This window comes from Montipora foliosa, chromosome 14 (assembly GCF_036669935.1).
Source record: "Montipora foliosa isolate CH-2021 chromosome 14, ASM3666993v2, whole genome shotgun sequence".
Classification (NCBI taxonomy): Eukaryota; Metazoa; Cnidaria; class Anthozoa; order Scleractinia; family Acroporidae; genus Montipora; species Montipora foliosa.
In genome coordinates this window covers 24,164,158-24,189,157 of record NC_090882.1, presented here as the reverse complement: position 1 = coordinate 24,189,157, position 25,000 = coordinate 24,164,158, and the positions used below count along the sequence as shown (strand labels likewise).

Below are 25,000 nucleotides of genomic sequence, written 5' to 3'. Positions count from 1 at the left end.
AATGGCCCCCCGGACTTTGCTTTACGCTCATCAGACGCGCCCTCCAGAGACCCTCCCCACGGTGCCCTTGGATTGGCCAAATTCCAAATCCCGGGGGAGTTATCCTCGAAAAACTTGTTTTTCTTTTTCGGGCCTAACTCCCCCCGGTTGGGTCCGGGGGACCCGAGACCGCACCAGGAGGATTCCTCAGGAGATGGCCCATCTCGTGGTAAGGTCCGTTTCACTTTTAACGGCCTCTGGAAGACTGTACACACATGAGGAAAAGTGGTTTTTCAGGTTTAACTCCCCTCAGTTTTGAGTGTGGTCTCTCTAAGCCCAAGAAGTAGTTGCAGAATCACAAGGCGCCTCTCGTGATACCATTGGTTTCCTTGTAGCACCTCACAGGATGGCTTTGCGTAAGTAAGAAAAACGCTTTTTGGCCATAACTCCCCCCGGTTTTGTCCGGTCTCCCCCATATTTTCTTGGCCTTACCTTCTAGGCCGTACACAGGTGCGTGCCAAGTTTCAGCTTCGTAGCTCAAATCCAACGGTCAAATTTCACGACCACCTCTCCAGTCGACTCTTGAAGAGCCTCAAATCCTGTGTAGGAGTTAATCTACCACTGGATCTGCACGGCCAAATCATGGAAAAAGCTTATTTCAGGTTGCCATGGAGATATCCCATAATACCATACACCGTTGGAAAGGTCTCAACGAGATCTATCACGTGACGAAATATGGGCATCCTGTGTTAAGGTGGGCACCCTGTGCACAGTCTTTTGTCTTTAACGTTCCTACGTTTTATTCCCTTGGGACCCCATTCCTCATGCGCCTAGACCCTATTGCCCAACAACTTTTAGCACCAGTTTCGACCCGGGGCGAATCGACCTGTGGACCTGAGAGGCCAAAGAGCACCCCTGTTTTGACACGAAAATGGCCCCCCGGACTTTGCTTTATGCTCATCAGACGCGCCCTCCGAAGACCCTCCTCACGGTGCCCTTGGATTAGCCAAATTCTAAATCCCGGGGGAGTTACCCTCGAAAAACTTGTTTTTCGTTTTTGAGCTTAACTCCCCCCGTTTGGGTCCGGGGGACCCGAGACCGCACCAGGAAGATTCCTCAGGAGATGGCCCATCTCGTGGTAAGGTCCGTTTCACTTTTAATGGCCTCTGGAAGACTGTACACACATGAGGAAAAGTGGTCTTTCGGGTTTAACTCCCCTCAGTTTTGAGTGTGGTCTCTCTAACCCCAAGAGGAAGTTGCAGAATCACAAGGCGCATCTCGTGATACCATTGGTTTCCTTGTAGCACCTCACAGGATGGCTTTGCGTTAGTGAGAAAAAAGTTTTTTGGCCATAACTCCCCCCGGTTTTGTCCGGTCTTCCCCATATTCTTTTGGCCTTACCTTCTAGGCCGTACACAGGTGCGTGCCAAGTTTCAGCTTCGTAGCTCAAATCCAACGGTCAAATTTCACGACCATCTCTCCAGTCGACTCCTGAAGAGCCTCAAATCCTGTGTAGGAGTTAATCTCCTACCGGATCTGCACGGCCAAATCATGGAAAAAGCTTATTTCAGGTTGCCATGGAGATATCCCATAATACCATACACCGTTGGAAAGGTCCCAACGAGATCTATCACGTGACGAAATATGGGCATCCTGTGTTCAGGTGGACGCCCTGTGCACAGTCTTTTGTCTTTAACATTCCTACGTTTTATTCCCTTGGGACCCCATTCCTCATGCGCCTAGACCCTATTGCCCAACAACTTTTCGCACCAGTTTCGACCCGGGGCGAATCGACCTGTGGACCTGAGAGGCCAAAGAGCACCCCTGTTTTGACACGAAAATGGCCCCCCGGATTTTGCTTTATGCTCATCAGACGCGCCCTCCGAAGACCCTCCTCAGGGTGCCCTTGGATTGGCCAAATTCCAAATCCCGGGGGAGTTATCCTCGAAAAACTTGTTTTTCGTTTTCGGGCCTAACTCCCCCCGTTTGGGTCCGGGTGACCCGAGACCGCGCCAGGAAGATTCCTCAGGAGATGGCCCATGTCGTGGTAAGGTCCGTTTCACTTTTAATGGCCTCTGGAAGACTGTACACACGTGAGGAAAAGTGGTCTTTCGGGTTTAACTCCCCTCAGTTTTGAGTGTGGTCTCTCTAACCCCAAGAGGAAGTTGCAGAATCACAAGGCGCATCTCGTGATACCATTGGTTTCCTTGTAGCACCTCACAGGATGGCTTTGCGTTAGTGAGAAAAAAGTTTTTTGGCCATAACTCCCCCCGGTTTTGTCCGGTCTGCCCCATATTCTTTTGGCCTTACCTTCTAGGCCGTACACAGGTGCGTGCCAAGTTTCAGCTTCGTAGCTCAAATCCAACGGTCAAATTTCACGACCATCTCTCCAGTCGACTCCTGAAGAGCCTCAAATCCTGTGTAGGAGTTAATCTCCTACCGGATCTGCACGGCCAAATCATGGAAAAAGCTTATTTCAGGTTGCCATGGAGATATCCCATAATACCATACACCGTTGGAAAGGTCCCAACGAGATCTATCACGTGACGAAATATGGGCATCCTGTGTTCAGGTGGACGCCCTGTGCACAGTCTTTTGTCTTTAACATTCCTACGTTTTATTCCCTTGGGACCCCATTCCTCATGCGCCTAGACCCTATTGCCCAACAACTTTTCGCACCAGTTTCGACCCGGGGCGAATCGACCTGTGGACCTGAGAGGCCAAAGAGCACCCCTGTTTTGACACGAAAATGGCCCCCCGGATTTTGCTTTATGCTCATCAGACGCGCCCTCCGAAGACCCTCCTCAGGGTGCCCTTGGATTGGCCAAATTCCAAATCCCGGGGGAGTTATCCTCGAAAAACTTGTTTTTCGTTTTCGGGCCTAACTCCCCCCGTTTGGGTCCGGGTGACCCGAGACCGCGCCAGGAAGATTCCTCAGGAGATGGCCCATCTCGTGGTAAGGTCCGTTTCACTTTTAACGGCCTCTGGAAGACTGTACACACGTGAGGAAAAGTGGTTTTTAGGGTCTAACTTCCCCCGGTTTTGAGTGTGGTCTCCCTAATCCTAATCATGGCGCATCTCGTGGTACCATTGGTTACTTTCTAGCACGCCCAGGGAAAGTCCTGCATACGTAAGAAAAGTCAGTTTTTGGCGATATTTCCTTCCCGGAAATAGCTACTCCCCCGTAATCCCCAGAAGTTTGAATTTGATGGCGAATCTCGTGGTAGCATTGGTTTCTCTCTAGCACGTCAGGGGAAGGCCCTGTATACGTGAGAGAAGGCAGTTTTTTTTTGGTGATATCTCCCCCCCGGAAATAGCTATTCCCCCCTAACCCCGAGAAGTTATTGCAGCATTTGATGGCGCATCCATTGGTTTCTCTCTAGCACGTCAGGGGAAGGCCCTGCATGCGTGAGAAAAACCACTTTTTCTCACGAGTTGAGATAGCTTGAAATAAGAGTAAAATATCAATGTCAATTTTTGTGGTAATGACAGAGACCTTAAGATACCTTAAGATAGGTATATATATATCGTCCGCCTGTGAATCATCGTTCTGGTTGGGAAAAGCATGGGCCCAGGATGACCACTTAATTCCCATTCGCTATCTAGATTGGCCATGTAACGAGCATGGTTGCTCTGATAGTGTAGTGGTGATCACATCCAACCGGTAATCAGGGAGACGTGGGTTCAAATCTCGCTCAGGGCATAAACCGTTTTTCTCCCAATGAAAATGTCACCTAGGAGTTGTCCGTCCTTGGTCCCTTTAAACTATATATATATATATTTGTCGCATATTTCCAAGATTTGACTGTAATCAAAGTTAACACAGCGACACTATGCCATGCCCCCTGCTTGTGCAAGGGGAAGAAACGAACCACTTAAATTTTATTTGAGGTGAAAAATGAACGGTCCTTCCGGACATCTCAATGACCTACGTGGTGGCGCAACTCACCAACTTCGCAAAGCTTGAGAGCGGAATTCCCTAGATCAGTTGCATGGGAGGACTTGCACCGGGCCCAAACCCACTTTACGCTGCCGCGCATTGATGCAAACCTTGGAACCCTCCTAAGAGGCCTCTTACCGATCCTGACAAAACGTTCTGGTGAACGGCTATATATTACGCTCGACGCAGACGTTCCTTTCATTGTGGTAACACAAAATTGATCAAGGCTGTTGATAAGCAATTTATAGCGCATGCACAAATCGGTTTTCATCGGACACAATTTAACAATGGTTGACTGACATATTTAAAGTATCTTTATTTAAAAAAACGCACCGACTGGTGGCGTCACGTAAAGCCGATTATTAAAGGGAGTGCAGACACATTGTATTCATCAGCATGCAATCGATTCAAAAAAGTATGCGCCTTGAATCGAGACTTTAAGTCATCTGATTTATTGTAATACATGTCAAGAGCAGTCACGCTTAAAAACGCTTTTATTTTGTGCGAGGTATTACAACACGTTTCTTGCGTTTTCATTTGTACGGAATTCTCGAATTTCAGAATTGAATTACTTCCAGACGAGTGGTGAATTTTCGAGTTTGTGACGATACGCGAGGATCTCTTGTCTCCTCTGGAAAGTCACATCGCTATAAACTTTGAATAGCAATCTGTATACATGTTGAATATCTGTTGGCACAATGTTTAACGTTCCTTCAGCAAACACATACAGATCCTATACCAAAGCAGGGGAACGACAGTTGAAAGTAAGTAATTTTAAAGGGATAGGATAGCTTGAGGAAAGCTTATGCCCTTGTCTAGAAAGGTCACTTAGCATACCAGTGAACAAACTTGTTCAACTTTGTTCTCTGTTTTGGCCCTAACCATGCACAAACCACGCGATTTTTCTAAAAGAAAGCCAATCAATAGTTTCGATTAATTTATTCAAAATTCAGTTGAGAACCGAGGACAACAGATTGTGCATGGTACGTCACGGTCAAGTTAACATGAAGTGCGACAGTACTGTTCTCTCTCCGGGTTTCATAAGCAGTTCATCTATATGAACTATGTTTACACAAACAAACAAACAAAAACAAAACCTTAATTTTTTTTTTCCGGCAATTAAGAAAAGCAACCCCAACAACGATAATAACATTTCTGTATTAATATAAAAGGCATTGGGAAAAAAAAAAATAACCACGATAATCTAGACTAATGAAACATTTCAGCGGGTTAAGAGATGAGATTTTCCAATAATCTTTATTCTACAGGCTTATTTCTTGACGTGCCTGCAGTTTCAACACTTTGGAGAGGATTGAAATAACAGGTAAGAAAGGTAGAATGTCTGTAGGTGATACATATGATTCAAGTCACCCCATGCAAAACTTAGACAGGAAGAAAGTGCAATACAAGGGAGCTAATGGCGCCATTTTTCCTCTCCCTGTACTCTCTGACTGCTGATCGTTTATTTATTTTGGTAAAGTAAACTGGTAATGAGGAATGGACGCTTTTATGGCCAATTTTAGAAAATTGAGATGTTTTGTAAGTCTTACACGTAAGTCAAATCTCGTTGTTTTGTAAGTCATTACTTAGAGGCCACGACCAAACGAAACATCCGTTCTTAAACGAAGGCGACGGAAAGATAAAGCCGAATGTCAACCTTCCAGATTCAACAGAAGTCTAGTAACAAAATCTCATTGCTCTTTAGTTTATTTAGTTACATGCATCTTTTGCTTTCAAAAACACGGCGGACTACTCTATCTCTCTCCGCGAAGTCAATGACAGCAAAACTGCTTCCCGCGAGACGAGGGAAACTCGCGCGAGGTGTTTTCTTGTAAAATGAAACAAACGATAAAAACAAAGAATGCGACGGAAAATGCCGCAAGCACTGTATGTCCCCATTAACTTATCTCCAATTGATTATGGAGTCATTAAACACTCCTAATTTTAAGCATTGAACCATTTTACGACCTTTTACGGGCACCTCATATCAAAACACGATATCATGCGGTGATGTTGAATCATTCGCTGAAAGGTATGTTGTTGTTCATCTCTGTTTTCGCTCTGTATATCTAACGCAGAGAGAGATATGCCTTTCGCATGATTTAGTGTGAATACTTAGCATAGCATGTAAAGACAAACTTATTAGACTTATTGTGTAGCGTGGAGAACTTAGGATTCAATCATCACAATCAAATGACCCTTGTAAAACTAAAAAGAGAAAGATTTTTCCCTATGAAGCGATCGAAAGAAATACTTGCTATCTGAATTCTTTATCTGCATGCACTGATGCATGCCGTATAAATTAAAATGGTTAAAATGGCGCAAAACTCATCATTGAAATGGCGTTGTATCTGCTCAACGGTTTTGAACATTTTCCTCTGAATTAAACATTCAGGGGAAAATGTTCAAAACCGTTATGAAAATTGCCATAAGATCATGTGGATGAAATGTAGCAAGTATTTTCATGACTGTTTGAAAGCACCGTTTTGTGCTAATACCTCATGCCGGATGCAAAGGTCTGCAAAGGGTCATTGCTGCAGCTCGGCGTAAACAGAATTGTCTCGGCGTAGACAGAATTCTCTCGTCGCCGTTCTCATTTTTGCTAGACAATTATTAGCTGCCTGTTTGTTTTTTTTGGGAACTAGAATTCTTTTCGATGGAACGGTTACGACTGAATTTACTGACATACAAAATTAAAGAAAAATAGTTAGCACGTGATAGACAAAACAAAGGGAGAAGATCGTTTTCGTGTAGACAAGCCGCCTAAGATGCCAACTTAATGCCCAGTTTTAAGGTCCCAATTGAAGTAAAAGTCAAGGTACTCATGCAAATGCAATACACAAAGAATCTTAACCCCAAGAGATTTGATTTGGGTACAACATTGCGTTAGCCGAATTGGTCTTTTGTCTTCTGAAAGTAAACTTCTCAAATAACATGAAGTTAAAGGTTCTCATCAGCTGACGACCAAGAAATGGTATGGTTGCCCATGATTTTGCTGCAAACTATCTTAGAGAGGTCCGTGAAAAGTAAAAGAAAGAAGAGGACATTCATTGCGTGTTGGTGTCATTTGACTCTTAAAAACGCCTTTGTAAGATGTAGTTGAAATCTAATATAGTGGGCTTGTGGCAGTAGTTCTTCGAATATTTAAAAACGTAAACCCCATGATATCGGTGGCAACTTTATTACTACTTTGGTTTTTAGTGTTAATTTTCATTTATCGATTCTGTTTCTCCACAGGTAACTGAAAGGCTACCCTGCCGTGGTAAAAATATAGACCCTCTCCCAGACTGATGTGAACCTTTTGGCATACTGATATGATGTGAGTCCCCACTAAGTGATCTGCGACCGTAGGGTCATTTTACTCTTATCGGAATGTTTATTCAGATGTGCACAACAACGTGGTAATACGAAATGCAATTGTCATCCCAGGCAATTTTCTTAATGTTAGTTTTCAGTAAATGGGTTCTACTAAAGGTTTTGGCTTTAAAGCGAAAATTGGACCAAACAAAAATATCCTCTACCTCTATATAGGACGGACGCAAGGAGACAATTAGGCAAAAAAATTCTGAGCTGTCTAGATTTAACACTTTTGACAAATTCTCATTGCGCATTTTTTCTATTTTTTTTTTCAAAAATAATGTTCTCTCTCGGCAGAGTCATTAGACCATATCCGACCTACTTCCCGCCAAAATCATGACGAAAAAAATGCGCGCGAAATATTGTCTTGTGACGTCTACAATAGTGAAAACGGGAGTATCTCACAAACATCTGCCAAAAAAGTAATTAAGCGGGAAAGAGTTTTCGGGAATCTTTTGAAAAAGCGATATGATGTGTGTACCCATTAACTTACTGCAAATAGAGTCGTGATTATGGGGTCTCAGTTACACTCCCCGTAGCCTGAGGCTAATAGATTCAACTTGCGAAAACGTCATGCCAAAGTAATGTTCTAGACAAAGTATGGCCATATTGTACCTTTTTTTCAACTTGATCCATATGACTGCGTAAAGGATAAGCTAGCAAACTCGATATAATGTCATTACAAACTCTTATGAAAAGTCAGTGTTTGAACGTTTAAATTTCTCGCACTATCAGTGAGTGCGGGGGTTGTTTTGCTAAGCGGTTAACAATATTTATTGCTGCACGGCTGTCTTTGAAAGAAAACGACTTAAATAAGAGAAAAACGGTAGCATAAACGAACTTAAAGAAGATGCCTACTATTCAGCAAACTAATCTTAAAAGGGTCAGTTAAGGTTAAAAGAAAGAAAAAAGTCTTTTATTACCTATTGTCACTAGTTTTTGTTTGACATCTGAAAATGCTGTATTAAGATACGTACTTTTTCCTCCTATTTGACAAGTCTATGGAGTCATTGTATTATTGTGAATTAGCCGCAGCATCGTAGTGCTGAGAAAAATGCTATTCTCGGTTTGAAACAACTGTGCTTCGATAGGTCGTTGGAGAACAAAACTTTCTTTGATAATGTGCCTTTTAGTTTGTTCCTCGCAGTTGGTTACTTTTATTTTGAGACCAAACATCATGTAAAACAGGTTCTTTTCTTTGGTGGGGAAACGAGAAACTGGCACGATTATCAAGGACGTGAAAAACGTGTTGCTTTATTTAAGAATCCAAAAATCCATTAAGGTAAGTACAAATGTTGTTGTTTTAGAATATCAAAAGATCAAGTTGTCGTCTCAAGATACTGAGTTCCATTCCCTTTTTGAAGTATGATAAGGGTTCCTTGAATGGGTATTGCAGTGCTTTGATAAGTCGTTTCAGAAAGAAAGTTCCATTGATAATTTGCTGCCTCACTTGTAATACACAGTTGCTTTTTTAGATCTTTAGACCAAAAATTCAAACAGATACTTTTCTTTGGTGGGACCTGAGAATCTGACAGCATTAGCAACTCTTAAATCTACGTGATAAGACTGTCACTTAAATGGCCTTATACGTGAATGAATTTCGTAGCTACTTGTCTGAAGATAAATGGATACCTTGCCTCAAAGCATCATACTTCACGTTTTCTCATATTTACCCTACAAATTTGTTCGAAGAACCGCTTCTCTAGTGTGCAAGGCTTGGCTGCAAATTTCTTACGACAAAACTCTGATTAAGTACGCAAGAAATCATGAATTCTCCGTTGTAAAAGCACAGAACACATCAAAGGAGACAGTGGATAACTTTCTCATAGCAGTCCAATGGAGGCCTAGTCTATTCCGCTCTATTGATTTAAGTGGCGCAAAAACAACCTGGGCAACATTCTGCAAAATAGTGGAAAACTGTGCTGGACTGACAGTTCTTAACATGGCAAAAATGAAAGGTGAACTTTGTAAATATCCAGTTATTCGAGCTGTTAACATTGCGGAGCTCAACTTGAGCCAAACAATGTTGGATGACAGCCATCTAGTTTTTGTTACCGGAAGCATACCCTCGTTAGGAATATTAAACGTAGGCGGCTGTGAAAATTTGACTTACAGAGGAATTAGCAATGCCTCTTTTTCGTCCTTGCGTTTTCTTAGACTAGCTTTTTGTAAGGTGGGTCTTGAGTCCATCATTTGTGCCATTCAAAAGCACGAGATTTTCGCGATGTGCGTGGAGGGAATATCACTAAGCAAAGAGGACATCGCACGTTTGGTTGATCTCTTTCCAGACATAGCCGAGGTTGGTGTTCCCTCTTTATGTGGTTTGCCACGAGGAGCTGTTTCTTACCGAGCACTGGCGTCTCTTTGCTTTTATTGCCGCTCATCACCCCAGTCTACAGTATTGACCGTCAAAGAAAGTATTGATGGAAGCTGGATGGAACTTTAAAAAAACTACTAAAAGAACTGGTATTGCTAACCTAACCTTGAAAAGCTTCGAATTTAGAAGGAACACCGACGGCAACGAGAACGTCATGAATTTCGCTACCGTCAAAGTATTTGATCTTTTTGTTTTGATTCATAAACGGTGCCCTTTACTTCAGCTATGCGTTTTTCCCTCTGATGTCAAAATGTCCATTTTTCTTACTTTTTCATCGCATTTGCCACCCTTTTTCTTGCCCAGTGTTATGATCTGAAAAAAACTTTTCAATGGTGGGTATCCGTAGACATTGAAAATGTCAATTCTCGTAAAATCTATTGTCATGTTGTCCCTGGATATCTTATTGTATTGAACTGATTGATTTCATCTTCGCATGCTAATTTAAACTACAAGTTAATTTACGATCTTCACGACATAACTATAAAGAAAATTCCAAGACTTTCCAAACCTGAGTAAAACGAAATCACGAATAACACGTTTCCCCAATAGTAAAAATCACTCAATTGCGAGGACATTTTACGAAGGACTCAAAAATGTCCCCAGATTCTGAACAGACCCCACAGTTCCCCAAGACTGTGCATAGGTGAACCTATATGGCTTTTACGGGTCAAAACTTGCGTCAGTTAAACACAATAAGATATGCAGGCGCCATTTTCTTGGTTGTATGAATCGTGCCACTCTGGTTTAGGGGCCGACCATTTAACTCTTGAGAGGGGAGGGTGGGTGGGTGATTTCTGGTCAGCAATTTTTTTTTCTAGCAAACTGAGATATGTCCAGGTGCGTCCTAATTAGACGCACGCGGATTTCAATAAGCGTCACGAAGTGTCCCCTTGCTCTTCTAGCCAACTTCAACATCACTTGTGTCTCAGAATACAAACAATTTATGTCACAAAGTGTCCCCCAAAGGCTGCTCTTTAAGTGAAGATTAACTGCTGCATTTACCCAAAGCTAAAAATAACGCTAACCTTTACCCTTACCTTATTGTTGAAAATAGGTAGCAAATGCTTAGACTTAAATTGGGACACTTTTTTTTCCCACCTAAATGCTCTGCAGGATATATTTTTTCTCTCCTCATTTCTCTGCAGGCTTTTTTTTCCTTAAAAAAGTGTCGTGTTTACATTTACAGAGTGTATTTACATTTACATTGTGGTTATTGCAGTAATAGTTCTAATATATGGAGCTGCAAAACCTTAAAATCAAAGCTATACAAAATCATTCTTGTATAGCGACATGTTTTCGGAATGTCATTCTTTAGTATCATTTAATATTACCTAATAACAATATTCTCATGTTATAAAGTGATGCTCCAAAGGTAGATTTGAAAATGTTTAGCTTCTTAATAAAAAAAAAGGTAAAAATAGCAAAAAGCAGTTCAGAAATGCTCATAGCATGGTAATTACTACTAGAAGCATTAGTTACAATTTAAAAGTGGACTGAAATCTCCAAAACAAATGTGAAAGCAGAATTAAAGTTAGTTGATCATGGTCTAATTTGAAAAATAGCTCTAGTATTGCAAAAACCGTATAATTATTTCAATAGAAAGTAATTACTTGAAAATGCTTCAGTTGAAAAGATTAAAAACGAACAAATTATTTTTCTATGTCTAATAAGACTTGATTCTTCAAATAGAAAAATTTACCTCCATTACTGCTTGTGAGTTTGGATACAGTGCGAGCCAGCAAGCCAGAAATCCCTGATCCCATTATAAGGGTAAACCGCAAGCTACCTAAGCCAACTGTAGGCTAACCAGAGTGTTATTTAGACCAATCAATGTCACTTTGTTATTTTATGACTTGGTGCCATGTGAACTGAGCAAGCAAGAAATCCCTTATCCCATTATAAGGGCAAACCGCAAGCTACCTAAGCTAACTGTAGGCTAACCAGAGTGTTATTTAGGCCAATCAATGTCACTTTGTTATTTTAATAGGCTAACCGGAGTAGCTTGCTGGCTTGCAGATTATCTGGAATGGTTGCAGTTTTGCTGGGATTTCGTAAAGCCCCCCAGGAATGATGAAATAGCTTTGCAACATTTTTTTTTTCTTGCTTGCAGCAGTGCAAGAATTTTTTTCTATTTCATTTGTGATGCCTGCATTTTTTTTCTTCCAACAAGCCCTTGCAGGAAATTTTTTTTCAAAGTCACCCACCCCCCTTCCTCCCCCCCTCAAGAGTTAAATGGTCGGCCCCTTTGTTGGCGTCTGTGCTTCGTGGGTGAACTATATCGCTTTGAACCAAAATATCCCTTAGTATTAAGCGTTATTAACAGGGAATTGAGTGGCATAATCCGTTCCAAATTTCATTTATTCTGCTTGCCGGACCTGGTTTCAAGGATGGTGGAGTTTAGTTTTTAGATCTTATTTATGTGATCGATAATCGTACTAATTAGTTCTCTGTATCTCATAGAAGTAAAGGGCCCGTTGATGTGAAGCGATAAAGCTGCAGGCTTATACCTAAGGTCGCGGTTATTATCTGTTTTCTTTCCTGAAATTTTGGTTCCGTATAAGGAAAGTAGTGTTATAGCCTCGTAACAATGCATCAACCTGAATTGCCAGGACAATTATTTTTTAAAAAACGCGTTCTCCCGCGATTATCAGTTTATTTCTTGATCTCTAGTTAACAAATATCCGATCAAATTCTTGCAGCCTCGCTATTGTCTCACACAAAAAGTGCAATCCTTGCAAATGTTGTCACCGGTGATCGACCTTAATAACAGCTCGTTTTACATGTACAGGTTGTAATTTATAATTGTCGTTGCATCCAGTTTTTGGCATACTAACTCTGCTTCCAAGAATGATTCTTCTTCCTTTTTCGTTAGCTCGAGGGGTCTTTTTAAATCCTTATGAAATTGTATATTATCCAAACACATATAACCTCTCTCAAATCTCCACTACTGCTTAGGAAGCAACCATTTGAGCGGTGAAGCTCACTGATCATGGTTTAATTAGGTGACTGTGGTGGAGATTACTGCTTGTGGCTTGTCAGGCTATTCTTGGGTTGCACGTGACGTCACAAAAAGAAACTACAAAACTAAAGAGCCTTTTGAGTTTTTGTCTTGATCAGCTATAAGAGTTTTTAAAAATATATCTGTTTGCATGTTTTCAGCTCGGTACCGTGCTTCGTTTCGAAAATAGAGCAGTTTGAATTTCAGACTTTTTCACAGTGCGTGACATATTGACAGCTTTCGGAAAACATGCCAGTTGCATAAAAACATCTATTTCCCTCGTGTTTTTGTGGCCTAAACAGCCAATATACTAGGAGACGTGTCTATACGAATGTTTTCTAGCTCATTATTGTGCAGAAAGTGTTAAAGACAGCCAAACTCCAGATGTTTCTACAGGTTTCCGGCCGCTGTGTTGGTGTACTTCAGCAGTACACCAACATGGCGCCTCCGTACTAAACTCTACAAATTTGAGTAATAAATTTCGCCGAATAACTCAAGTACGGAACAACGCACAGCACTGAGACTTGGACCCGTTGTTTATTTATTCCTCTTCTATAACATTTCCATTTCTTGACTCAATTTCGTAAGTGGTAAGCGATTTATGTTTTCACTTGCGCGACATGCAACCCAAGAATATAATTTAAGTTCTCGCTCTAGCTAGTTATCTTGGCTCAGATATTTCCTTTGCCAATCTTCCCAAAGTGTTGGCGGGAAATCTCTCTCGACGGGGAGCGTGACTTACATGGCCTTGTCATGTTGCCTTAGCTGCTGCGTTTACACAAATCTATCGGTCGATGAAGTTCAACGTCTGAGTGAAGCCAGCCAAACCTTTGAGACCTCTGTAACCTGAAACCTCTGTACCTCTGAGATGGCGGGAAGGAAAAGTTGTTTACAATTTGTGAGTAAAAGTTGAAACCTTGAAAAGTTATAGTATTTACTATTCTCCACTCGATATAGTATTATTAGTATGGGTTATCAATTGGTGAATAACAGTAATTTAACTGAATGCAGTGCAATTTGGTCTGAAATCATAAGTGTGATTTCAAAATCAAACGAGCGCTAAGCGCGAATTCGATTTGAAATCACAAGTATGATCTCAGACCAAAATTGCACGACACATAGTTCCATTACCACTTTATTACATCCATTTAGATATCACACAATAATTATTTAATCGCTAAAATACAGGATTTTAGACAGTGCCAAAATTTTATTGATCCAGTCGGGAACAAAAGTTGCAAAATTGGCCACACAATGATTTTCTTTGTCTTTCATTTTCCTGCAATTTGATTGGTTACCTTAAACAAGCCTTGAAATCTGATTGGTTGTTTTGTTTTAGTGGCCCATTCTCATTGGCTGGGGAAATGGAGCGATGCAGAGCAAAAAAAATCCGATTTGGGAATAAATCGCACTGCTGAGAGCCAATCACATTGCAAGGTGCACCAGTGATTTCTAAATGGGTGTAATAAAGAGTGAAATTAGGAAATAATTTCTCGCGCGTTTTGTCCAAAATCAAATACTGAATTTCCAGAGCCTTCAGGCGAGGGAAATAATTTGACTTTGGAGAAAACGCAAGTGAAATTATTCCCTAATTTCACGAGTACACCATTTGATTAACTATTAACATCATAGGTTACAAATTACGTTCGTAAGACGCGGGTTTTTTTCAAACCTGGACGCCATTTTGGCACTGTAGCAAATATTGCCACAGCAACAGTAATTTCACATGTGAAATTATAAATTAACGCTGAAAATTTGCGCCAAAATTAAGGAGTAATTTGTCACCCACGTTATTTTAGGTACAATTTGCTCAATTTTTTGGTCAACTAGTACTCGGATACAACAGCCGTAACCACCGAACTCACTTTTAATCCTTTTCTCAACGAAAAAGTTGCGCAGTTGATAATTAGGAATATATGTCACATCGCCAATCGTCATTAAATCTGATCTTTTACAAGTTTTTGCTTTAGAAGAGAATGACAAAACCAACAACAGAATGGGCACAAACAGACGATAATACCGAACTTTTCAGCTTTCAGATGGAAATTGTGAAAACAAATTTTGACACTAAAAAAGTGCTGATATCGTCTTTTCATAATCTTCTTTAGCTAAAGCTGTTTCGTTTCGCTTGCTGGCATGAAGATGAATGGTGGTTTCTGAAGCGTTCTTTAAAATTAGTTGCTAGTCCAACGTATGATTCAGTCGTTGTGTCAGTGGAGGTGACAATGTCTTGATAGATACATTAGTTTGGAGGCATTTACCATCAAGCGGACATTCTGGTTTTCTTTCGCAGTTACATGTGTCATGCTGTTCTCCAGGTGTTTGGGTGGTGTATGCTGAAAGAACTCTTTTGTTGTGGGATCCAATTATTGTTTTCATGTTTGGCATGCAAGATTAGCTCAGTTTCAGTGTGTGCCAATTGAAGATCTTGTTCAATGGACGGTTCTTGGGGAAGCATTTGTCAACGATGAGAACCGGAAACTTCTTTCCCAGGTTTGATCCTTTGCTGCCATCTTGTATGTTAAACTCGTCCCAGTCTTCCCCTTACTGCGATTCCAAAATGGTGGCCTCGCACCAACGTTCGTCGCGAATTTTTCCACTGTTCTTGACCTACACTACAACCTTCAGTTGAGACAGCATAACTAGCGATGAGTTGAACCAAATTGCGGCTTAGAACCGAGTATTTTGATGAGATTTTCAGTTTGTGACGTAAATGCCATCAATTTTGAAAGTTAAAGGTGCGTCTTACAACCGAGTGCGCCTCGTATCCGAAAAACGTCGGTAAGTAATACAAACTGGCAATAATTATTATTTATAATGCGCCGATCAAATCGAAACTTAACAAAAAATGTCTTCAAAAGTTGGAGATAGACAGACAAATCTGACGACAGGGTAGGGCATTTGGATACTACTTTGGTCCAAGGGGGCGGGAATTTGAACAGTCCAATCTTCAAAAGTTTAAATGCCCGTGGTTTGCCCGGAAAAAGGGGGGAGGGGATGTTGAAGTTTCCAGTTGATCGGCGCTTAACTGGAAAGGAACAAAACCTAAAAAACAAAAAAAAAAAAAAAAAAAAAGAAGCAAAAGAGCGTTCGTGTGCTATATTTATTAGCTAACACCAGTTGAAACATGATCAGTAAGTTTACTGTTTTCTGGTGTTTTTCAATTTAGGCCAGTTACTACTACAGAGAAGCCTATTGGATGACACAATAGTTATTATTTATACCTAATCCGCACGGCCTTAACAAAAGGCATGAACTCCACTCCAAAAATCGCATTAACCACGGCAACTTAAATTAGACCTTTTCACATGTTAGAGTGGTTTTCAATTGAGTGTCGAAAGTAATTAGATAATTACTTTGGTTTTGCATTACTTCACTCAGTGATTGGTTCAAAGTTCTTGCGCCACTTTTTCAACCAATCAGAAGTGAAACCAAAACCAATCGTGGCTCGCGCGTGGACATTTTCCCGCGCTTTGTGTCGGTTACGTGTAATTACTCCAATTCTTGATTGGTTTACCGGATTGTCTCCGTCCTTTCTGATTGGCTAAAGTAATTACTTTGGTGTTGGTTTTACGACACTCAATTGAAAATCGCTCTATTGCTTGTAAATGAATATTATTGTTACTTGTCCAGCTCTTATTTTATTTGTTATTTTGTTGTAAATAGTCTCAATTGTTATGTGATCATGACCTATTGCATAACTATTGTCACTTCAACTTGCTGTTTCACATATAATTGTTATTAATTTTTATTTTGTTTCTAATGTATACCTGCTTAATTATACGCCAATGGCTCAGTGTTTGAATTGTAGATTAGGTAATCTGTTGCATGATGTAAACACATTGCACCTTAATATTTGTCATTACATGATATGTTTTACCTTGATAAGTCTGTGTGAAAGCATGTTATAAGAGAATTGAATTTAATTTAATGCTTTTACTGATTGTTCATCAGGATATGATATAGATGGTTTTCACCTGACGTCACAGCAGCCATGTTGGTACACAGAACGATAGGGAAAAAAGTCTTTTGGGAATTTGACTCTATTATAATGCAGAACATCAGTGAGCCATAATTTGCTATTTTTTTTTTGCACCAATATGACCGTCTCATCATGTGATTAAAAACCATCTGTGGCCTGCACTTTACAACTTTACAGAGCACTGACAAGAAGCTAATTCCTCTAGCAACTCTTGTTCACCTTTTGTGCACTCCAATCAAACTTCTTATGTGCTCTGAGCTCCTTAAGTACTGCAATATTATCTTGCATTCAATTTGACCAATTTGATTTGATATGTTAGGAAGAGGCTTATTTACCACAAAACCATTCATGAAAGGAGATTTTTCTTCCTGAGCATAAAGGGGAACTAATCTCACATAAGGATGGAGAAACAAGAGAAGAATTATGTGATCCATCTCTCGGAAGTTTCCTTTATTACTTTAGGGATGGTGCAAAGTGTTATTGGTAAGTTTATCCAAAAGATTGAATTATTAATAAAATTAATTGTGTATTTCAATCCGTAATTTTCCGAAAAAAAAATAAATGAATAAATAAATGATTATCTTAAATTGCACTTCCTCTCCTACGTGTACATTGCCCTCTCATGTCATAAAATTTGTTACAGACAGCTGTAGGGGATGAAGGAATGCTTGGAAGAAAGATTACCGTAGTATTTCATGACCAACAGAAGGTCATATACATGTAAAACATTGTGATAGGTGGAACAGAGAAATGGTGTTTACTTGGCGAGGTTGTATTCCTATAGTCAGAACTGAAATTGGCTGGAGCGTCCATCCTCCACACTACAGTGAAGGCAATGAAGTCAACCTTTTATTTTATTTTTCAAAAACTTCCTAGTTGAGATATGATCTGCTTTGATTGGCTCCTTCAGCTGTGGGAATGTGGTATCTCCCCTGGGAAGTATTCTAAAAATAAATCTTCTCCGGGAAGGGACTCAAGAAATTAAAGGGCATGGAGACTCCTACTTGGGGCTCTTGGTGTTAAGTAGTCTCTCTGGGTTTGTTCATGGAGAATTTTTCTGCAAGCAATTTTTTCTGACTGATTTTGTGAACCCACTGACTCCTGAACCACCAGTCTGAAATTGACGAGTAAAATCGTCTGGCATTAAGTCTCACTCCCACGGGTCAATAGGTTAACTATGCTATAGCATTTGACCTTTTTCCCATATGCGGCTGGTTTTGGTGAGTTAATGTGTCAATCACTTACCAAGCATCATTTTTTATCAACGTTTTTGTCACATTTTGCAGGGGTTTCATAAAGAAAGGTCATATATTCATTGGAAGGGAATGGGACACCCAAGAATGGAAGCAGAATATTGCAGAGGGGACCCTTAAAGCAATACAATGGAATTTGATTGTGGGATTTTTATCCTGAAGGTGGGGTCTAAACCAATGTATAATGTAAGAAAAATTGAGGGCTAGTTATCTACTCATCACACACTCCAAGGAACAACCAAATGAATACAGTCAAGCCACATCATGACATGTATGTCATGCGCGACCAGTTGTTTTGAAATTTGAACAGAGTATTCAAATCTGCGTGCCAGTTTTGAACTTTGCTTTCGACATTCCGAATTCCTTTAGTGCTCTCGCCGCAATTTCTTCGGCCCTCTCTTTCAGGAATTTCTGGATCCGCCCCTGGGTCGTATCAGTTGACCCTGAGATGGGAAGGCAACAAAAAGTTGGTGATGAAATCAACGATTCCAGGAATCCATAACCCGACGATTCTTCGCTCTTTGTTTGACTTTGATAAAGTATAAATGAAGTTCATTGTTGTTATATCCTAACTCTACAATTCTTCTCTTTCACATTTTGTTTTGTAACTTCAAAACTTCCGTGGTCGTTGATTTTTTTATGATGTTAACGACCTGTCATAAAGTTCGAGTTAGTTTAGACGGTACGATTACTTGGGCGCTCGCCATTGCAACAATTCGCATGTGAAAACGTCCAGGCGACCCGGACGTGAACACATGTTACAAATTTGACAGGCAGCTTTTCATTTTCTAACGAACCAAGCTCTGATTGGCAGTAACTTGGACAGATGATTACAACATGTCGTCTTTCAACGCGTCCCTCATCTCAGTTCATGTCAACTACAAATGAGTCAAGAGAGGTCAAGTACGAAACACAGCAATGGTAGATTATGTCAGTAAATGACAATGACAGAAGACCTTTTTCGAACCATCTTGACAGACAAATTACATGTATTCGTGAAGGGTTGACTGATGTTCACGACATTATAAAGGCAGAAATCTTGATTCACGCACTAAAACTTTAAAGGATCACGCGTCACGGTTAATATATTATTCATGAATCACAGCTGTATTTCTTCAGTTTTCCCGATTCACGGTTTTTTTGGCATCAACTCACGGATTACGCGAAACCCCTTCCAGACCTTGTTGACTGTAAATCAGTCAACATTATGAAACACAGTTTCACAAAATTTATCAAAATTTGCACATGAATGGTTCAAGTACATGTATAAGGGATTCAGGCGTTATTTTTATTGACATATGCAGCATGAGAGTTACTACTTACTTGAAACTTTCACAAATGATTGCGGAACTTGAACTTCCCTGCCAGCAGAGGTGTCTTCTTGTTGTGTCCACTGCGCTGATGAGTACAGGAAAAGAGACCTCTGCCGCAGGTTGAAACTCACTGTGTTGCGCCGCGGTTATCCTCACGTTAAACTTTGTCTTGTGCGGGCTCACTTAGCAACAGCGGAATTACTGAAGGAATGCGTGGGTCACAGTGGGCTCAAGTCACAGTCAGCAAACATATCATGGGGCATGCATTTTGAACAATGCCATCTAAGGTCGTGGACGATGGTTGGATGAAAGTGAGTTTCGACCCATGGCATGCAGAGGTCTCTTTCCCATACTCGTCAGCCCAGTGAATGCAAAGGAAAAGAGGCATCTGCTAGCACGGAACAACTGAACCTTGCATGATTTTGCTTTTGCTCATAGTTTGTGGACTATGTTGTCTTTGGCAAGGGTTTATCCTTCAGTGAAATTTTTAAGACACTGTGATTTTGACACTTTGATTGCAATCCCAATCCACTGATTTTTATACACAAAATCTGCATAAAACATACATGTAACCTCTGGCTGTTATGAAACTATTTTTGCTGTCTTTGCAGGATGAAGGGCAATTGAAAGTATGACACTGAGGTAAGGTAATTGTTTTTGCAAACGTTGGCCGTGGGGCACTTATATTTCAACAGAACTTACTATTGGACCCGTAGCCCACAAGGGCTACGGGTCAATAGCCCATGAGGCGAAGCCGAATGGGCTATTGACCCATGGCCCTTGAGGGCGAAGGGCAATAATAAAGTTAGCAAATGCAAGTTAAAGAAATATTTATTTGAGAACAAAACGAAAGAAAGCATAACGCTTTTGAAGTCTTTTCGCTACTTGAGGACTGTCAATAATAGTTCTCTAGTAGCATAGCCAATCAAAATGCAGGAATTGCATTAGACCACTAGTTGGGTCCTGTCTGACCTTGTAGCTCAGTCGGTAGAGCAGCGGTGATCTAACCCGAAGGTCGTGGGTTCAATTCCCACCCTGGTCAGACATTTTCTCTGTCCTTGTGTGGGCCCCGGGTGTGGGCCCAATTCCATTGGTAGGGCTAACGCTCACGTGGTTTGCATGGGTAGAAAATAGCACTTCACATTATCTTCCAACAGTTAATTTGGAAGGTAATGACGTTGACAACAGCGTAAACAGAGCAGTTAAAGACACCTTGTCCGGTGTGGATAATTGACATTTTTGGTGTGATGGTTCCTGATTTTCATTCTGCCTACTAAACCATCTGTCAAGACATTGACAAGTACCAGATTATCTTTTTTTTTTTTGAGCTCACCTGAGCCGGAATGTTTCTTTTGCCTGTTGTTTACAGTTTAATGCCAAGCCTTTGTTACCTTGATTGTTTTACACATAGATGATCTCAACCATGATGCAAAATCTTTCAGAATGTGGGCACGTTATTGTCTTTCAGTCTTTCTTTTCATGTTGCTATTGTGATGGTTTCATCATCATCATCTCTTTCTTTACGGTCGGAGTTTAGAGTAGCTACATGTCATATTTCCGAAATTTTACTCTACCAGCCATGATATTCTTCAAAGGACAGACCACAACGCCGGTAACTCCATGCCCTACTCTTTGCGAATAGTGTGTGGATTCTTTTTGTCCCAGAGGGTTGTGAAGAAGAGTTCTGAGACAGGGCCTACGGTTTGTCGTTCTAGAAAGTATAACCATTTGCAGATGTCATTACGACGGTAGCGCTTTCTCCTCAGTTACTCTAATAACCGAGTGTTGGTCTGGCGGTGGTTCGAGCCTTCACGCGTGGAAGTCCGATACTCAACGAACTGAGCCATTAGACTTAACTATTAGAGTGTAGTGTGAGCGTTAGCCCTACTCATGGAAATGGGCCCACATAAGGACAGAGAAAAACTCTGGCCAGGGTGGGAATTGTTCCCTTCCTTGCAACTGAGCCATTAGCCTGCGTAGCAAGCGTTTCCGTGGGGGGATATGGAAGACTTTTAATGTGTTGGCCGCGCGAAAAGTGGGGCGAGACAAGAAGGAAAGGCTTGCAGACAGTCAACACTCATGGTCATCCATCAAAATGACATTGGACAATTCGTAACAATTACACGACCTAGTATCCCATCTTATTACGACAAGGTTACCTCTGTAAAGAGAATGAAAACATGCAGAATTGGAGCTTTAGTTCAACAAGAAATAGCGTTTCTAAGCTAAGCCGCGCTGATCTACGGTATTTAGGTCTAAAAACCCCTTTGAAGACGGTTAGCGTTCAATTGTTTTGCTGGGTACCACTATGTCAATACTCTAAAAAATTCGACTTTCCGGGAGCTTGTCTCGTTACTCTAGTGGATATCGGAAACTGCAAGGAGAAGCCATCGATCCGGGTGCAACTCTTTGCCTCGCCTATTGTGAATCTTCTCTGCTTGTTTAAAAGGTTTGTGTCGTTGAAGTAGATTTGAGGTCTAAAGTAGATTGTACGTCGTGTAAGTTGAATAGAAGGGAAATGTCAGTTTGAGGGATGGCCATGAGTGCTGACCGCAGACAAACCCCTGCATTTTGAAAACCGCATGTCATAAATTGACCAAGAAAATGTTGGTCTTTCATAGCGAAACTGAACTTTGGGCAAGAGAATCTAAAGCAATTTGACAAGGTAAATAACGATAATGTTGACCAATATTAGTAAATAGATACTCTTCCTGAAGGCGGCTTCCAAGCCCAACTATGGAAATGTTGTCGTAAAAATTTCCCGCGGCGATAAGATTTTAATGTTTAAATTTGGGAAGGCAAATATTCTAAATGCTGTGAACAAAAGTGCTTCTAGTAAATTTCAGAGTACCTGAAATCCGAACGAATGTTGTTGTAAAACAAGCCCGCCGAAATTACTAGCTTTTCCAACACAATTTTCTGTCCAGTGATAATAACACCTTGTTGTTGGTGCTTGTGTATTTAACGTTTTCCAGAAAGTGATGTTAAAATTGAAGGAACAGCTACAAATAGTCTATCGCACTTGCTTCTGCAATAATGTGAAGGCTTCGAAATCCCGAAGCGTTGGCATTGAAAATGCACTACAGGAGCTCCACAGCCGTGCAAAAACACAAGGATCTCGTAAGATTTAATCATTTAGGAGCCTGTTTACTAGCCAGCCGATGAGCCGAACTCCCATTAATTGAAGGCCTTCTTGATTTGATCGTTCGCAATACTTTGAGAGGACTAATTAAGTCTTAATAGGCCACTTTCGTATTCTAACGGTTGGACTGGATCTAGCATGAAGTGGAGGCTTATGCGGGCAAATTAATTTGCATTTGAAAAGATCTGCCCGCATTAGCCTCCATTCCATGTTAGATCCAATCCAGGCCGTGAGAATTCGAAAATGGTCTATTTAGGACGGTGCCTACTAATTCAAAGGTATTTTTTGCCCCGGGTTATGATTATAGAGAAAATGTAGATCTTAACGAGTGTTATTGAAATCCAAACAGAAAATTGGGAGTAACCACGCATTTTTGAAAGATAATAAATAATATTAGTAAAGAGCTTTAAAATACAAAGCAATGTATGGCGTTCTGTCTCAAGTTGAAGCTTAACTATCTCTCAAAAATGCATTGTTACCCCAGATTTCTCTTTGGATACCAAGAGGTACGTTACTAAGATCTACTATTTCCGTATAGTTGTAAACCGCGCAAAAATATCACTCGTATTAATAAGCACCACCACATAGGAAATCCGACTATCTCGAGATGCGCAGGAACGTAATGCGCAATAATAATAGTAGGCGCCGTCCTTTAATACGCAGGGCATTGCTTTCGTAGAATGAGGCTTTTCCCGAAACCAGCGGGGACGAGCAACATTCCCCCTTGGTCGAGCTGTTTAATAAATCGAAATTTGTTCTCTTCTTTTAAGCACCGCTAAATCCTTTATCGACAACGGAACTAACTGCTCGATGTAACACTTCTTTAAAAGAAGGTCTCTTCGCCATTTAGCCTGCGTAGTGAGTGATTTCAGCGAGCGGAAAAAAACGAGTCCAGCAAAAGCGAATAACTTTCTCTGATTTATTCGCTTGCTACTGGGATACATTATTGTGACATGAGGGACTGAGGTGTCAATCAAAAATTCCGAATTGTGCAATCAGAGATCCCGCTCGTGAGCTAACTGGAGTTTCATAATTAAGGTTTTGTCCGCAAGCGTTTCCTTTCTCTCTCCCTTCCCCCCCAATTTTTTTTTTTTGCGCTAGCCCTATTTTCGCGCGGCCAGGAAATGAATTCGTTTCCGCCGCTGGGAGACGCTTGCTACGCAGGCTACTGAGCCATCGGTGCACGATTTTGTCAATTCCGACATGTATTTTTTTGTAGTACATAGAGCATCTGCCACTAAGGAAACAAGTACATGCCATGACTCAGCCAAAGAAACAGGAGCAAGAGAAAGCCGAAGTAAAAAAGTAAGTTGATTCGTTTATGTTTTGCTAGGTTAGGTTTTTTCTGGGGATGGCCCTTTGAAAACTGGAAATCTTGCAACTGACTGAAGTAAAAAAACCTGAGCTTCTCAATAGAGCCAAAGTAACATTGCTTGCAATAACTCTCTTCTTTAAGTACTCTGTGTTACATGTATAGGGTGGGGGGTAGGGGTCTGAGGAGAGAAAAATATAAATAATGAGGACGTGTTAGGACGGTGCGTTCTAACTTAAAGTTTCTTTTTCGCGATTTATGAATATGCGGGAAAAGCAGATCTTAACAAATGTTATTGAATCCAAAAAGAAAATTAGAGTAGCCTCGCCTTTTTGAAAATAAATAATAACAATTATGTAAAAGGGTTTAATATACAAAGTAATGTATCGCGTTCTTTTCCAAATCGAATCTTAATTATTCTCTGATAAAAATGCTTGGTTACCCCTAATTATTTTTTCGGATAACAACCGCGCACCGGTGGCTCAGTTGGTGAGCATCGGGGTTGTCACGCGGGAGGTCGGAGTTCAACTCCGGCCGGACCAACACTCAGGGTCTTTAAATAACTGAGGAGAAAGTGCTGCCTTGTAATACATTGCAAATGGTTAGACTCTCTAGTCTTCTCGGATAAGGACGATAAGCCGGAGGTCCACGTCTCACAACCCTTCAATGTCATAATCCTGTGAGACGTAAAAGAACCCGCACACTTGTCGCAAAGAGCAGGGCATGTAGTTCCGGTGTTGTGGTCTGTCTTCTGGGGTGTATCATGGTTGGGAGGGTAAATGCTCGGAGAAATTAGCTACACCAAGCTACTCTGAAAATCGAGGGTAAATAAAGATGTATGATATGTATGATATGATATGATATGAAGAGCAAGTGCTAAGCTCTGCTTTTTCGCATCGTTGTAAACCACGCAAAAATATCCCGGTATTAGCAAGCGCCTCCATAGGAACCCAAATATCTGGTATGCGCAGAACGAATGAAGTCCCCCTTCCTTTAAAATAATTTAAAGCTCTTTTTCAGGCTTTCATGCAAACAAACAAAGAAGCGAAAAAAAACTGCCCCTTCTACTACGGCGATCTTTTGGAATGCATTTTTGTTTTAAAGAGCTAATTCATAGGTGGTAAAGTCATTGAGGGTCAAGGCTTGTTTTTATGAGTATCATTTAGCCATTAAACTATTCTTTCAGGCAGTTCTTTCTCCGACATCTTCAGAGTTGGAGCCTGATGACGATGATGACATTTCTAGCTATTCTGGACAAATGAAATCAAGTATGTATTTAACGTCTCGTCTTTATAGCCGTTTACAAGCTTGCTGATCTCGGTATGCCAACAGATAGTTTTTATCTTG

At 40.8% G+C, this 25,000-nt stretch overlaps 1 long non-coding RNA gene across 20 annotated transcripts; it reads left to right on the top strand.

The window, feature by feature from the left end:
• The first annotated feature begins 4,334 nt into the window (after positions 1-4,334).
• Positions 4,335-24,855, top strand: LOC137984708 (uncharacterized). Of its 20 annotated transcripts, XR_011119150.1 has the most exons (13): positions 4,335-4,683; positions 5,188-5,243; positions 7,157-7,238; positions 8,465-9,575; positions 13,354-13,549; positions 14,945-15,144; positions 16,606-16,715; positions 16,953-17,116; positions 17,920-18,048; positions 19,811-19,841; positions 21,821-21,864; positions 23,561-23,646; positions 24,840-24,854. It is a non-coding gene; the product is annotated as an uncharacterized lncRNA (long non-coding RNA). The 20 variants fall into 20 exon arrangements; XR_011119148.1 differs by having other exon boundaries at positions 8,465-8,558; positions 8,752-9,575; positions 14,945-17,116; XR_011119152.1 differs by lacking the exon at positions 16,606-16,715.
• The last annotated feature ends 145 nt before the right edge of the window (positions 24,856-25,000 follow it).